The following is a 10,343-nucleotide window of genomic DNA, read 5'->3' as shown; positions in this document are numbered from 1 at the left end:
GCAGTTGTACGTATGACGCACAGACACACTAAAGCTGTACAGTGTAGTTAGAAAAGTCAGTACATTATTTGCAGATGTATTCCCTATTATTTAAAAGCCAAGAGTTCCTGTGGGAGTCTTCTCCTTCAGTCTTTTTGCCTCCTATGCCTCGTTTCCCATTAGATGGGATTTTCCCAATGCCAACTTCACCTGAGACAGCCGCTATCCAGTGTCATGTGTTGCTGAATTACAGATCTCGCTATCCCAATGTCGCTGCTGTCCATGGTGCTGAAATATCCAATCTCGGCTATTTGCATACATAGGACCATCCACACTTGACACCACACACACAAGTTAATGCTTTTTCTCTCACACACTTTTAAACATTGCACAACCTGCAACAAGACACTGAAACAACACTTAATTTCAAATTTGTTTTTTTCTGAATAAGATGAAATCAATGTGTGGAAGGAGATTGGACAATGTATAGCCATTCCCTATAGCTGTTTTTGACTGGAGCATGATCAGATTGCTTTGTTTGAGCCAGAATGGAAATTTGGTCTGAGAAACGACGCCCATTATAGCATGACTATTTCAGACAGAATTAACTTTATGTTATATGTAAAAATATAAATAAGGCAATGTTTATATGACCCCCTTTCAAACAGTCACTTATTTATCACTTTCTTGCAGATATACAGTGCATTCAGAAAGTATTCATACCCCTTAACTTATTCCACATGTTGTTTTCTTACAGCCTGAATTCAAAATGGATTCAATTATAATATTTCCTCTCACGCAGCTACACACAATACCCCATAATGACAAATTGAAAACACGCTTTTGAAATTTTTGCAAATGTATTGGAAATTACATACAGAAATATCTCATTTACATAAGTATTCCCACCCCTGAGTCGATTAAAGCTGTGTCTTACTTGGTAAATCTCCAAGAGCTTTGCACAACTGGATTGTAAAATGTATGCAATATACATTGTATAGACAGCCATTTTTTTTTTGCCATAGGTTTTCAAGCCGAATTAAGTCAAAACTGTAACTAAGCCACTCAGAAACATTCAATGTCATCTTGGTAAGCAACTCCAGTGAATATTTGGCCTTGTGTTTTAGGTTATTGTCCTGCTGAAGAGGGAATTTGTCTCCCAGTGTCTGTTGGAAAGCAGACTGAACCAGGTTTTCCTCTAGGAATCTGCCTGTACTTAGCTCTATGCCGTTTATTTTTATCCTAAAAAAGTATCTAGTCCTTGCCAATGACATGCATACCCATAACATGATGCAGCCACCACCATGCTTGGAAATATGAAGAGTGGTACTCAGTGATGTGTTGTGTTGGATTTACCCCAAACATTACGCTTTGTATTCAGGACATAAAGTTCATTTCTTTGCCACATTATTTGCAGTTTTACTTTAGTGCCTTATTGCAAACACAATGCATGTACAGGTTTCCTTCTTTTACATTTACATTTTAGTCATTTAGCAGACGCTCTTATCCAGAGCGACTTACAGTTAGTGAGTGCATACTCTGTCAATTAGGTTAGTATTGTGGAGTAACTACAATGTTGATGATTCATCCTCAGTTTTCTCCTATCAAAGCATTAAACTTTCTAACTGTTTTAAAGTCACCATTGGCCTCATGGTGAAATCCCTGAGCGTTTTCCTTCCTCTCTGGCAGCTGAGTTAGGATGGACACCTGTATTTTTGTGGTGACTGGGTGTATTGATACACCATCCAAAGCGTAATTAATAACTTCACCATGCTCAAAGGAATATTCAATGTCTGCTTTATTTGTACCCATCTACCAAAAGGTGCCCTTCTTTGCGAGGCATTGGAAAACCTCCCTGGTCTTCATGGTTGAATCTATGTTTGAAATTCACTGCTCGACTGAGGGACCTAATAGATAATTGCATGTGTGGGGTACAGAGATTATGTAGTCGTTCAAAAATCACTATTATTGCACACATAGTGAGTCCATCTAACTGATTATGTGACTTGTTAAGCACATTTTTACTCTTGAGCTTATTTAGGCTTGCCATAACAAAGGGGTTGAAAACGAATTGATTAGATTACTAGATACTAGACTCTGTCAATATGTTTTTGGAAGTGGCTCTGCATTTCTTGCATTTCTTGCATGCATATCATATTTATTTAAGGATTATGACGACTTTCTAAAAGGACAAAGCTGTTTCTGTGTGCTCCCTTGTCACCACTGTCACCACATCCCTCGATGCGTGCAAACAGAGCATCTATATCAGGGATGGGCAACTCCAGTCCTCGGGACCTGATTGGTGTTACACTTTTTCCCCAGCCCCAGCTAACACGTTTGACTCTAATAATCAAGTACTCATGGGTTTCAGTTTAGAATGCAATAAGTTTAATCATCTGTGTTTGCTAGGGATGGGGAAAAAGTGTGACACCCCTCCGACCCCCCAAGGACTGGAATTGTCCATCCCTGATCTATATGGTAGGACCAGTACCAGACCTGAATGAATGTGTCTGTTTTGAATATTCACGGAGACAGAATGATGTGGTTGATAGCAGAGACGTCATGCCCAAAGGGGGCACAGGGTCACTTGCCCCCTCAGATTTGTGATGTTTAAATTTGTCTTGTTATATTTACTCTGTCATACTACTAACCATGAAGTTGGCTTTAGCTAGCCCAGATAGGATCCCAATCTCCCAACCTAATAACTACACTGAACAAAAATATAAACGCAACATGTAAAGTGTTGGTCCCATGTTTCATGAGCTGAAATAAAAATCCCAGAAACGTTCCATTCGCACAAAAAGCTTATTTCTCTCAAATTGTGTACACAAATTTGTTTACATCCCTGTAAGCGAGCATTTCTCCTTTGCCAAGATAATCCATCCACCTCACAACTATGGCATATCAAGAAGCTGATTAAACAGCATGATAATTACACAGGTGCACCTTGTGCTGAGGACAATAAAATGCCACTCTTAAATGTGCAGTTTTGTCACACAACACAATGCACAGATGTTTCAAGTTTTGAGGCAGCGTGCAATTGGCTTACGGACTGCAGGAATGTCCACCAGAGCTGTTGCCAGATACGTTTATGTTAATTTCTCAACCATAAGCCAAGGCGGCTTTAGAGAATTTGGCAGTACTTCTAACTGGCCTCACGACTTCAGACCACTTGTAAAGCAGCGTATGGGCGAGCTGTTGGCTGATGTCAACGTTGTGAATGCCCCATGGTGGCAGTGGGGTTATGGTATGGGCAGGCATAAGCTACGGACAATGAACATTTTATCGATGACAATTTGAATGCACAGAGATACCGTGGGATAGTGTACGTGCACAAAGTGAGTTTGTAACATGTATATCATTCTTGCTTGTTGTTCTTCATAGTTACTACCATTGCCTATTGTAAGTTGCCTCTCTGTGATTTACTGTGTTGTGTAATACTCCGCAGGTAGCATTATGCCATTAATACAGCCCTTCCTTTGTTAATAGTGTTGTTGCTCTACTTGTGCTATCAGTTATTGTGCATATTCATTACCCCTGTTATCTGTCCATTACAGGACCACTATCATTCCACTACCTTTCCATGTCCATTTCATCTGTGTGTGTCAATAAAGTATCCTTGAATGTAACTCTGAGGTTGCCTTATTCCATTCTTACTTAGGTGAAAGCGCAACCTGGTCTCAGAACATTTCGTATTATTCTGTATGTACAAAGCTGTGATCAAGGCAAAGGGTGGCTACTTTGAAGAATCTCAAATCTGAAATATATTTTGATATGTGTAACATGTTTTTGGTTACTACATGATGCCATATGTGTTATTTAATAGTTTTGATGACTTCACTATTATTCTACAATGTAGAAAATACACAAGACACAGAGGAGGAGAAACTATCCAACACCCTGGGAGAGAGAACGAGTGACCTCAGTCGAACTCACAGCCAGAAAGATGGGTTAGATACAGGAGAGGAAGAGGTTACCCCGGATGCCATCACCCCTGCTCCTGTGAGCAAGGAATGAGAGGGGAAGCCTTCTAATCAGGCCAACGGGCAGGCTGAGCAAGAGGTCATAGTGATAGTGATTCACACCCAGAGAGAGACAGACAACCCATACAACCTCTTGGCTGAGATTAACCACACAGAGGTAGAGGCAGAGGGCCTTCAGGGCAAGCCAGTCAGCCTGCCTGCTGTCAAGAGTTGCTGTAGGTAGGTGTGGTGTGGAATCAGGCGCAGGACGCAGAAGTTAAGTCCAAACAAAGACTTTAGTAGATCACACAAAATAATCCAAGAACAGCCCGGAGGCGAGAAAAGCGCGCACAGGCGTAAGCAAACGGGCGCACTAAACATGTGCGTAAAATCTCTCCTAAAAAACAACAAGGAGGCAAGCTACAAAATAGCGCACCAAAATAGGTAGCGCAGCAACACGACAAGGAAACAATTACACACAACACCTAACTAACAACAAGGAACTAAATAGGGTGCTTAATGAGACATAACACAAAACAGGTGTGACAAACAGACAAAACCAATCAAACAAGAAACATAGAACGGTGGCAGCTAGTACTCCGGAGACGACGACCGCCGAAACCTGCCCGAACAAGGAGGAAGCGCCGCCTCGGCCGAAACCGTGACACCTGCTCTGATCCTCAAGTCAATTGTATTTAAATTCATATTCATTAAAGATTTTTAGTCAAGACTTGAAAAGTGCCATTTATTTCAAATGATAATTATTCAGTGTCTGCAACCCTCAAGAACCAGGGTGAGTCTGGGTCCCCCTTTAACTGGGCAAACACAACTTGCATATCGTCATAGACTAGGCCGAAACGTTAATCTTTTAACCTTGCTTAAATAAAACAATGCATTTTTAATAGTGAGCAAGAGTTTTCTATGATGATTAAAGTTTTTTGGTCGCGCCCTCCACTTTTTGTCAAATAATATATCTAAAAAAAATGTAATAAGTTAATTATTAAAAGCATTAAAATTGGGATTGGGATGTTTCCCACTTATTTATACAACCTACTCCACAAAGTTTAGAGAAATGTTCTGAAATTAATTAAGAATTAAACAGAAGAAAATCAGAATTGAAGGCAACTATAATGCAAAGAATTTAATGGTCTATGGTTCAATCCTGTTTCTGGTCTAATGAATAATTAATATTGTTTCTCCTCTTCCTTGTGGCAAGCGCAGCAGCACACTGCCCTCCAAAGCCTGCAAAAGAAACGCCGGACTGCCCCTTTCCTCGCCCTGCATGGAACATCCAGGGTCACGTCCTTGGTGACGTGTGGGGTGACGTCCAGGGTGACCACAGCAACATCCTCTGGAAACGGACAAAAGCGGGGCAGAATGTAAATAAATGCAAACCGTAGGTTCTAAACATTGGCCAGTTGAATGGGATCTTTTATTTCAGCTCATGAAACATGGGACCAACACTTTACATGTTATCATGATGAACTTCACCTGTCAGAGTGCTTTCTATAAGTCTTACTCACCTGCTTGGATGTCAGATGGCAGAGTGGCGTAGACGGCCACCATGAGAGGCTTTTCTTCAGGTGTGACGTCCGCAACCTCCAAGAGTGAAGAAGCAGGGTATTTATCTGTGTTAGGGGTGAGGTCCAAAACCTCCAGCTGAGAACAAGCAGGGTCTGCCTCTGTGTTAGGGGTGATGTCCACAACCTTCAGGTGGGTAGAAGCCGGGTCCGCCTCTGTGTAAGGGGTGATGTCCACAACTTCCAAGTGGGACGAGACGGGTTCTGCCTCTTTGTTAGGTGTGACGAACACAATCTCCAAGTGAGAAGAAGCCGGGTCTACCTCTGTATTAGGGGTGATGTCCACAACCTTACGGTGGGAAGAAGCCGGGTCTGCCTCTATGTTAGGGGTGATTTCCACAACTTCCAGCTGGGAATAAGCCGGGTCTGCCTCTGGGTTAAAGGTTATGTCCACAACAACTAGGTGGAAAGAAGCCGGGTCTGCCTCTGTGTTAGGGGTGATGTCCACAAGCTCCAGGTGGGAAGAAGCAGGATCTGCCTCTGTGTTTGGGGTGATGTCCACAACCTCTAGGTGGGAAGAAGCCGGGTCTGCATCTGTGTTAGGGGTGATGTCCACAAACTCCAGGTGGGAAGAAGCAGGATCTGCCTCTGTGTTAGGGGTGGTTTCCACTACCTCCTGATAGGAAGAAGCCGGGTCTAACTCTGTGTTAGGGGTGATGTCCACAAGCTCCAAGTGGAAAGCAGCCAGGTCTGCCTCTGTGTTAGTGATGATTTCCATAACCTCCTGGTGGGAAGAAGATGGGTCTGCCTCTGTGTTAGGGGTGATGTCCACAAGCTCCTGGTGGGAAGATGCTGGGTCTGCCTCTGAGTTATGGGTGATGTCAACAACCATACGGTGGGAAGAAGCCGGGTCTGCCTCTGTGTTTGGGGTGATGTCCACAAGCTCCAGGTTGGAAGAAGCCGGGTCTGTCTCTGTGTTAGGGGTGGTTTCCACAACCTCCTGATAGGAAGAAGCCGGGTCTAACTCTGTGTTAGGGGTGATGTCCACAAGCTCCAGGTGGGAAGAAGCCAGGTGTGCCTCTTTGTTAGGGGTGATGTCCACAACCTCCAGGTGCGAAGAAGCCAGGTGTGCCTCTTTGTTAGGGGTGATGTCCACAACCTCCAGCTGAGAAGAAGCCGGGTCTGCCTCTGTGTTATGGGGGATTTCCACAACCTCCAGGTGGGAAGAAGCCTGGTCTGCATCTGTGTTTGGGGTGACAATTAAAATCCTGATTGGCTTTACTACTACAAGGCACCAGGATGTCATGACAAAAGGCATATGTCAGAGTGCTCTCTATGAGTGCTACTCACCTGCTTGGATGTCAGCTGGTAGTGTGGCGGAGACGGCCACCACTAGGACAGGGGGAACTGGCAGGGTGTCTGCAGTAGGCTGGAAGCAGCTTTTCACCTCGTCCGCCACAAAGGCACAGACAGAGCTCATAAAAAAAGGGGTTGTGAGGTCATCCAGGGAGAAGGACTGGCTGATTCTCCCAAGGATCGACCTCACAGAGTCAAAAGCAGCAGCCCGGGAGAAAGGGGTGTGAGGAGAAGAGGCCTTCAACATGCTGGAGAGCTTCTCCCCTACGGCCACCACCATACTCACAGCCATCCCGCTTAGGAGGATGGGGTGATCTGAATGGCCTTCCTCTGGCTGAAGCCACAGGGCCAGGAGGATCCTGGGCACCAGCTCCACCACAACCTGGGATGGGCTGAGCAGGTTGCTACAGGGCTTATTGGACAGCTTGTCCTGAATGCTCCTCACAGCTCTCTCCATGATGATGTGGACCTTGGGGTCGCTGAAATCAACAAAAAGCAGCAGAGAAAGCTAAACGATGTGCAATGTTCACACAGAGAACACTGCCCTAGTTATTTTCTGCATAGCTCCAGATGTGTAGATGAATGGAGCAAGCCGTATGTGGGGCAGTACATGGAACTCACATGTCAGCGCCAGCTGGAGAGGTGGGGTGCATAGAGCGGCGGAGCTTGCAGACAGCCTTGTGCTCCATGTCAATCATTTTTAGGCAGGTGTTTACTTCCCAGGTCTGCCGTAGGAAACAGGAAGTCCCATTAGTGTAATTTCACAACAGATATATTCTGCTGTACTAACTAGTTGTTGAAAGGCTAGAAAAGAGCTCACTGACTGATAGTCTAAGTCTCTAACTCTCATTCTCTTACCAGCCGAGCGAGTTCGTTCCCTTCCTCCAGGGTTTCCTTCCACACCCTTCAAATAAAACACAAAGCATTTCAACTTTCCTGGCTTCCTATTTATCTGTTGTTTATTTTACCCACACCTCCTGGAGTGCTGCTGGTGACAGAGAATGGCAGTGAAGGTGAGAGCTGACGTGGTACTCACCTCTCCCTAAGGGATTTTTTGCCCTGAGACACCAGCCAGTCGCTCATGTGCTCCATGGTGACATGGGGCGAGACCTGGCCTCGACTCTGGAGCAGCAGATAGTGGACCATGAGCTTCTTCTGCAAGATGAGGTAAGGTGTGAGACCGTGCCACTAAAGACCATATAATGTGCTTTCAGAAGGGCCTCTCGCAACATTTCACAACTGCTCATGTCTCACAATTTGCAAGTGATATTAAGAACTCTTATGACCATCTTCTCTAAACTGTCTTGAAATAAAACTCTTGTTTTGGGATTAAATCTATCTCTTTTTTTCTGTGGTTACTGTTTTTGTGGGATGAATCTTACCTGTTTATTGTAATATGCTTCCTCCCAGCAGGCCTGCAGAGTCTGAAAATAAAGGCTGCTTCTACAGAATTCCTTTGAAGATAATTAAAATAATTATGCTTTATTAGGTACATTATGCACAGGCATTTACAGTATGCCAAAAGGAATATCTCCTAAGATTACCTTAGTGGGACCATAAGTGAACTCAGGAATGCTCCCAACCCTATCCATGGTCAGAGGGGGACGAAATGCAGCGCTATAAATATACGGGATGCTCTAGAGATAACAGGAATGACTTAAAGTCGCGAATGATCAATGCCTGTGGAGTCGTCCAATATGCTGCGCTGAGAATTGAGTTGTAGGCGATATTTGGATATGTTTGGCGCAATATACATGTTTACATTCTATTGCCATGGAGAAATTGAGTTTCTAGAACCTTTTTTCTTCTATGTCTTTATTTCGTGAAAGATTAAGATCTTTATTTTGTCATAATGTGTATATGAGGACGTTGGAGCCCGTTCCGATTCATGACGCGGTTATCCAGGTGCATGTTGCATAGACCTACTAATCCAACCTTGGCTTACAAGTTAAATTAAATGAGTATATATGCCTATACAAATCTATTGACCACATCCATTTAAATCAATGATTGTCAATTGAAAATGTGGTTGTTGCGTTATCCTGTTGTGCGTGTCAGGTGTCCTCTTAAGCACGTTATTCCAATATTTCCTAGCTCTGAATTGACGCAGGTTACACTTTTGCAAAACTACTCGGTTAAACATAAGAGCATGAATGACAATAAAGGTATGACTTGAATTATATGTGTAGTAGTGTGATGTTTCCCCTAGATTATGCACCAAATTGCACACAAGGACAGTTCAAGTAGGCCAGGTCAAGAGGGGATGTTAATAAGTTAATAATAATAATAATTCAATGTGGTTTCTTTATTTAATTACAGCTCAATAGCTAATGTTATTTTTTGGTGTACAAACATTTTTATGTATCTATATTGGTAATACACCTAATTGTAAAAGTTGTGTATATTTTGGTTTGGTCCATCGCGGGTTATCTGTATTTATGTACCCTCTTATTGTTCTCTTTTGCCTGACCTTCAACTAGGAAGGTATATTGTCCTTGGCGTCGTAATTTGTCAATATAAAGCTGTGGTAAAGTTACACAAAGTGCTGTTACGCAACTACAGGTTTTGTTACAATGTGGACAATATAAATATTTATGTTAACAACTTTCACCGAGCTCGCTAATTAGGGTACCTATTGTAACTCGGGAGTATTTGGGGCAGTGTTTGAGTGAGTTTCTATGTGCTCACGCAGGTGCCCGAGAGCTGTGGCTGCACCAAGGGCTAACCTATTGTGTGTTGTCTCGTGGTGTGCAGGTATGTCTTTTATTTTGTCAGAATTATGTTGTATATCATTTTACTTGTATTGTATAGTGTGTTGTTAGGCACTGAATGTGTTCATGCAGCACCTGTTCTCTTTTGCCTGACCTTCAACTAGCAAGGTGCCCGAGAGCTGTGGCTGCACCAAGAGCTAACATATTGTGTGTTGTCTCTTCGTGTGCAGGTCGAATAAAAATTATCCAACCATCAGAATTCCAGTTGTGGCAGTGTCCTAATTACGTGACCTGCCGACTGGTCAGCTCAAGCCGACCGCCGGAGCTGTGCATGTGGATGAGGTGCACGACCTGCGCATATGAATTTGTTGATGGTTTACTGTAAGTGAATATATACTGTAAACAGTGAAAGTGAATGTAGCATATTCATTAGATACAGGTATTAGTGCTTTTTTGTATGTTTTGGATGAATTTGTTTATTGCATTTATTTTTTTTGGTATTTGAATGCACTAAATGCACCCGTGTTATGCTGGGGATTTTAGTGTGGGTAGAGGGAGGGGTGTCCTTCCATTTACACCAATTGTACAGTCAGCTCCTGGGAGTAGAGCGTTTGCTAGTCCTGAGTTTGCAAGCACTGGGAGGGGTAGGCTGTTTGTTCCACCTGACCAGGGTATCCCACCTCTGTCTTTTGATGTACCATCATCCACAGTACTCGGTGATAATGGGACACCTCCGAGTCAGCTTAGTGACCTTATTAAGCAGATTGGTTCAGAGATAGGAGAATCTATCAGAGCGAGTTTACTGCAACCTGGGG

Source organism: Coregonus clupeaformis, unplaced genomic scaffold (assembly GCF_020615455.1).
Source record: "Coregonus clupeaformis isolate EN_2021a unplaced genomic scaffold, ASM2061545v1 scaf2171, whole genome shotgun sequence".
Lineage (NCBI taxonomy): Eukaryota > Metazoa > Chordata > Actinopteri > Salmoniformes > Salmonidae > Coregonus > Coregonus clupeaformis.
This window is presented reverse-complemented; position numbering follows the sequence as displayed.